Source organism: Amborella trichopoda, chromosome 3 (genome assembly GCF_054954075.1).
Source record: "Amborella trichopoda isolate Santa Cruz 75 chromosome 3, AtrichopodaSantaCruz75HAP2 v2.0, whole genome shotgun sequence".
Taxonomy (NCBI): Eukaryota; Viridiplantae; Streptophyta; class Magnoliopsida; order Amborellales; family Amborellaceae; genus Amborella; species Amborella trichopoda.
This window is the reverse complement of record NC_142338.1, coordinates 6,582,407-6,589,601: the sequence shown is the minus strand read 5'-3', so window position 1 is coordinate 6,589,601 and position 7,195 is coordinate 6,582,407.

Below are 7,195 nucleotides of genomic sequence, written 5' to 3'. Positions count from 1 at the left end.
AGCCAAGCATGCCTGCCTCTTAGTTTGTTTCTCTATAAATATAAGGCCATCATACAGATCCTCTTATCTCTATAAGCATGGTTTCATGCATTGGCATTTAGGGAGTTCCACTTTTACTTCATGATGGTTAATATCCGAAGTTTTTAGTCCTTGCAGAATAGCCCTTATTTTAGCTTCATTAGCTTTACTTTCACTTTCTACATTCCTTGGTGAATTTTCATCAAAATCAATTTGAAAGTACAAAGTAGTGGTGGTAGCCAACCTTGAGCTCTACATTCTCTCACGATGTTCATCTAGGCTAGTTCATTTAATTTATATAATAGATCAACTCGTCCTCAGGAGATGGGTTGCGTTAGGTAGGCAGTCAACGTAAAATTTTGACATATCTTATTATGAATTTTGAATCTACGTTATTTGCTCATGATAGGGTGTGTATGGCCCTTGTAGAGTATAATGATGAAACAAGATTCGTTTAACTGATTCTAATTAGTTGGGTTAAGGCTTTGATGATGATAGATCCGCGATAGCCCAACACTCTTTAGTGACAAAAGCTCAATTTGGTACCAACTCATCTTGTTCTTCAATCTTTCCACCTATAAACATCGACCCTTAAATAATTTCCATGCCTCTCCTTGCACGCCCCCCATAATGAATACAATCTCATAATTTTCGAGAGCAGCTCACTCGTCCTTGGAAGCAAATGCAGCTGATAGTTGAATGCTTATGAGACGTGGTGAGGGAGGGTTACGTGTAGTTCCACAGACTGCGATACCCACTCCCAAATACTCTTTTGTAAATTCATAGGGAATAAATAGATGATTTTCATTTTCTTCACCTTGTTTGCACAGTAGAAATATCTTTGTGATAATTTTACCTCTCTTCCTCTAATATCAAACGGCTTATTTAAGCATAAAATCCACCAAAAAATTGAACTTTATAAGGAATAGAAAGCTTTCATACTTAGCTAGCTTGGCTCCTTTGCATCTCATTCTATAATTGAAAAGCACTCCACATAGGGAAGTAGCTTGGAACCATATTGTGGAATACCATGGGCCTTTAACCATTTCGGCCCCCTTAGCATACTTGAGTAGAGATTTTAGAAATACCTCCAGGAATTGAATCTTAACATGTCTATCACCAACCCACTTTTGGTGCTATAATAAGACGAACTCCCCCTGCTAATTTACCAAGGTGTAGTGAGAAATGGATAAGGGTTAGTTAGGACATTTTTAGTAGCCAGCCCCAAATAATTGGAATAAGACTTGGATGATAATAATGATTATGTTTTGATATAATACTTAACTAATACCTATAAGGTAAGTTTGCACATCTCACCGTCTCTCTTTTGGGTTTGCCCATCTCACAATCTCTTTTGGATTTGCACGTCTTTTGGGTTCCCCCTCCCCAGACACAACAAAAAAAACCACCAAAAAAAATAAAAATCGTATTCCTTCCCAATTCTTCATTAAACCTATAAATTCCTCAAATACTATCTGAATGAGGATATGAATTACACCAGCAACGTCCCTCTCTATAGAAAGATAGAGATGGGAGAAAGAGACGTTTCCTTCAAATCTAGTGGACTGGAGTACAAGAGTCAAAATGCAAGGGTGGTTCTAGAGCAAACCAAGGTGCAACTCACGCCGCCCAACCCATGGGTTTCCGACCATTGATTTGGTTCCTGCCGAAAGACCCGGGGCCCCCAAATCTTTTATCCTTCTTGTCAATTTCAAAAGGAGCACAAGTGCATCGAAAACTTTTTGAGCTTGTGCAATATGCTCGTATGGGAGCATATTGTATATTTACTCCCTCTAGAATACTTATTAATAATAATAATAATAATAATTACTCTCTCAAGTGAAAGAAGGATTTCCCATTCTAAAATTTGGTGATTTACCTAGGAACTTTCAGATGATTGTCTTTTTTTAAAAAAAATTACAAAGTTTGATACTAGATATTCTTTTTTGTTTTTGAGGTTAGTCACTAGTATATTCTTTTCAGTTTGTCACTGGTATATATTTTTTTTATTTTTGAGGTTATCAGATGTCTTTGATCAATATGCCAGTATTGGTTGCCAGAAAGATTGAAAATAATGAGAGATTTCTTTTAGGGCTCTGAAGGTCATAGTTGCAGATTTCATTTACTGCGAGGGAATAGGGTGTGCACCCCAAAGAAGGAAGGTGGTTTAGGTATCAGAAAAATAAGATTGATAAAGCAAGCTTTGTTTTGTAAATGGTGGTGGATGAGCCTTCACTTTAAAGATCAGCTTTGGTATCAAGTCCTCCTTGCTAAGTAAGGTGTGGGTAGATCGGCCATTTGGATTGGTCAAGGTACTGGGAGAGAGACTTGTTAGATGTGGAGAAATATTGTGCATGTTTGGCCCATAGTTGCAAGTTACGTAGATGGTCGATTGGGAATAGGAATAATCGTTTCTTTTTGGCACCATACGTGGGTGGGTGAATATACACTCAAGTCCCTTTTCCTAAACCTTCTAGTTTACTAATCAAACTTCTATCCATTTTTTAACTCGTACCCTACCAATTTTGAATTTAATATCATAAATTTATTGTTTATTTGATATTATATAAAGAGACATTTGAAAGACTTCTATAAAAAATAAATAAAAATAAGGCTTATCATAATAAAATCATGTTATTCCAATCATATTGTTCCAATGACTTATCATGTTGAAACCAATGTCATGTTAGAAAACATATGATTGCATATTAAGTGCCAAAGGCACTTAAAATAAATAGGAAATAGTGTCATGACTGTAAAATGGGACAAGTTATTATTAGAAAATATTTTTAGAATGAGGATAATGTTATTATTAGAAATGTTTTTGGAATGGTGTGATGATGATTTTAATTGAATATTTTAGTGGAATTTTGTAACAAAAAAGAAGGAAATGATAATTCTGCATTTAGTGGAATTTTATGACAAAAAGGAAAGAAATGATAGTTTATAGACACGTGCTGGTAAAATATTGGTAATGCATTTCCTATATATCTTCCGGACATAGCCAAACAATAACTATGTATTTCCTAGGTTGCATCTAAATACTACCCAAACAGTAACAATCCATTTACAGGTAATGTATTACACGGTAATGTATTACTCCAGTAATATACTTCACAGACAATATATTTCCAGGTATCCGAACGGCCCCTTAAGGTATACCAGGCTGAATAATAATTTATTTTCACAGTGGTGTGCGCTGATGGAAATACTTGATAAAGCCTATATTGCATCAGATGCGAGAGATGAAATGTTTGGACAATTGAAAATGATGGAATCTTCACCATTAAATCATGCTGTAACCTTCTTTTCCATGATTGGCAGAGATGGTCTTACCCTCGGATTGTTGTTGTTTGGAAATGGCCTATATCTCGCAAAGTGCAAGTATTTATCTAGTTGGCCGCGTTGAATAAAATCTTGATTATTGACAATATGATTAAAAGCAGTAAAATTCTACCAAATGTTTGCTTATTATGACAAAAGTACTTGTTGTATTATTAATTTTTTATAAGAATATTTTTTTTTGACAATAACTTTTTATTATTAATTTTTTTTTAATAAAAAAAGAAATTTGACAAGAAAAATAATTGATAAGAACCTTTTTTTTTTTTATAAGAAAATTTTTATTTTATTTATAAGAAAAAAATTTGACAAAATGCGAAATTGATAAAAAAAACCTTTCATTTTTTTTATAATAATTTTCTTTTAAAAAAAGTGAAATTGATAAAAAAAACCTTTCATTTTTTTTATAAGAAAAAAATTTGATCTCAAAAAAATAAAATTGAAAAGAAAAATATTTATAAGAAAAAAATTTGACCTCAAAAAAATAAAATTGACAAGAAAAATATTTATAAAAAAATTTTGACCTCAAAAAAATAAAATTGACAAGAAAAATAGTTGATAAAAGAACTCCCTTTCGTCCCAAGGCACCCTCCACATCCAGAAAGAAAGAACCCGCAAGAATAGAACCCACGCCTTCCACAGGTAGAAAGAAAGAACCCGCAAGAATAGAACCCACACCCTCCGCACGTAGAAAGAAAGAACCCACAAGAATAGAACCCACACCCTCCACATGCAGAAAGAAAGAACCCGCAAGAATAGAACCCACGCCCTCCACATGCAGAAAGAAAGGAGAATAGAACCCACGCCCTACACATGCAGAAAGAAAGAACCCGTGCATGCAGAAAGAAAGTTATAACCAGTAAGCCACATGCTACTTAGTAATATTAAAAGCGCAAACAAAATATATAATATATTAATGTTTCAAGTTAATACCTTCACATTATCTCATATCGTAGAGGTAGAAGGAAGTTGTAGTGAATAAATACCTCTTTGTAGTTAACGAGGATAACGTGTGCGAATTGAGGAGAGTCACGTGGCGAGGTGTACAGACCTTAAGGTACATGTACTTTTTAAAATTTACAAAAATAAATTTACAAAAACATCCATTGAAAAAAATTTACAAAAATGCCCATTGAAGAATTGGCGGGCCATGACGTCATGAATCAAAGAATCGGTCATGAATCGAAGAATCGGGAGAATCATGACGTCACAGAAAATTTACAAAAATGTCACGTCATGAATCAAAGAATCGGTCATGAATCAAAAAATCGGGAGAATCATGATGTCACAGAAAATTTACAAAAATGCCACTTCATGAATCGAAGCATCGGTCGATTCATGATGTCACATGGCAATTTATGGCATGGAATCCGAATCATGATGTCACATGGCGATTTACGGCATGGAATCGCCGGTTCTTCTTTAGAACTGGGCGATTTCCGGTATTTCACCCAAATCGGGTCGGGTCTGTCGGTTCCCGAGTCGAATTAGACGAGTCCGGTTTGACTCACCGACTTTTGAATCATTGGTTGCAACTATTTGGTACACCACAAATATTCAGCAGAAAAGTGTGAGCCGGAAAATGTTCTAATTAATCATCTTGATCTCGAGATGTATGAATATAAAGAAAAACAAATTTAAATCTTAAAAATAGTGCATCTTCTAACAAGTTATTTGGATTGTTTATTTTCAAGATTTTTACATATTTATATATTTACTCGATCTGCACTATGTTTAGAATTTAAAATTTCACAATTATGTTGAAGATGAATTTTAAAGCCACCATAAAGTTTCTACTACTGGAACTCCCAACCAAATTTAGAAATATATAATATAAGGTGGGCACCTTATAGGCTTATACAAACCTCGCCTAGGATAGAATGATAGAGGAAATTTATCAAAACAATCATAAGATATAAATAATTATAAGATATTAATCATTTAATATTTTGATTTAAGTTCACAATACACACCAAAAGGTGCATAATTACACAAGGGCAAAATATTAAATTATAAGTATCTTGATAAATTTGTAGTTTCCCAAATTAAATTCATCATTTATGTCACTTGCTCGCATGTAATTTTCTTTTTCTTGAAAGACATAACAAGGAGATAAAGTTTATTATTCATTTAAAAAGGGCACCAAAAAATAGTTTTACAAGATAAGTATGTAAGTGACATCAGACATTCCAAGAACCCAATAAAGCCGTGAATCGGATGCCAGCAAAAAAGAGTCAATCACGTCTTGAATCTATCCACAAGAAGTGGGAAGAATTTTTAAGTCAAAAGATTATTTAGGCTTCAGACATCTATAGGACCTCAAATTCTGAGTATTTTTAATAGCCTAATTTTGACATATTGCTCTCACCAACCTTAAATAAAGTTGGCTCCTCTCTAGATTTAACCAACGAAAACAATGGGACATAATTGTAATTTTTTATAGGATTGATGTCATTATCGGGGGCAGGACTGGCAAAGGGCCGGGCCGGCTCTATGGGGAGCCCATCCCTAGTTTTTGCATCATTTTTTTTTTTTGGACAAAGTTATAAATTTTTATTAATGATTCAACAACTCATTACAATTATATAGCAAACTCAAAAGCAGTTACACCTTTTTGTTTTTTTTACAAGAGTATCAGCAACATCCTCCGATAGACTTGTGGCGAAAATCTAATTGCAAATTAGCCATTAAGATTTCAAATGACCAAATCTTGTTGCACCAATTAATGAAATTGGGGGAGTCTCTTTCAATGACACAAACAATCCAACATGTCTCTCTTTCATCAAAGCGTAGCACAACTTCAAGGCCACAACGCAAAGCACCAACGCGATGGTGCAGCATTGGCCCAAGAGCCGTGCCATATTTTGTGGCCTAGACCCTAGTAGGATCAGGGTGGCCCACCCGGGCCAGTGCCACCAACCGGTGGAAGAACTAGAACACGTCATTTAAAAATAGGAGACTAGAATAAGCTTGTGGCTCCAACTTTTTCATAATAAAACTGTAAAATTCATGAATTTTCTAAACCATGAACCATCTTTCACAAAAACAGACTCATCAGCCCTAAAATTTGCTCCAAGCAACCTTCTGCCAAAATGACTAACCGGCGCATATACTATGCTCCTGCTGGAGCATTACTATTCATCTACTTCCTCAGGTAGGAAACCTACTTGGGTGGATTCTTTGAATATAAAAATATGAGAATTAACTGATGATCACTAGATGATTATTTCTAATAGATAAAATTTTAACGTTTAACTTTTCTAACACTTAGATCTCCCCCTCAAAAAATTGGATGGTCTTGGTTCAATCTTTGGGACATTTTTTTTAAAAAAGTGCATTGAAAGTAGAATTTGGTAAGTTTTCTTTTTTTTTTTTGTGGTTGGTCTATGTATTAATCATGTTACATCTCAAAAATTAACGAGGCTAACATTTCTCATAAATTGAGTTGTAACCGAAGGAGTAAATATATAATATGCTTCCTCGGGAGCATAAAAAATCTTTTGGCATCTAAAAGCCCAACATTTCCTCCTCCCACCAGAGACTCTTGGCTTGAGAGAGAACCCAGGAAAGAGGGGTACTTTTGGAAAGTACAAAAAAATAGAGGAAGTGAGAGGAATGTATATGCCTCTTAGGTCTTATTAATTGAGAGTGCCGAAGTAAAAATGACCAAAATACCCTAAATTTTTTTTGAAAAGGATACGGGAAAATACACCAATCTATTCCCTCCATTCCAAACCCAACCATATGCTCTCTCTAATCATGGTCGATCAACATTTTGATCAATAACAACACGTTTGTTTTGCTTAGTTTTTAGATTTTAAGCCTAGACGAAGTG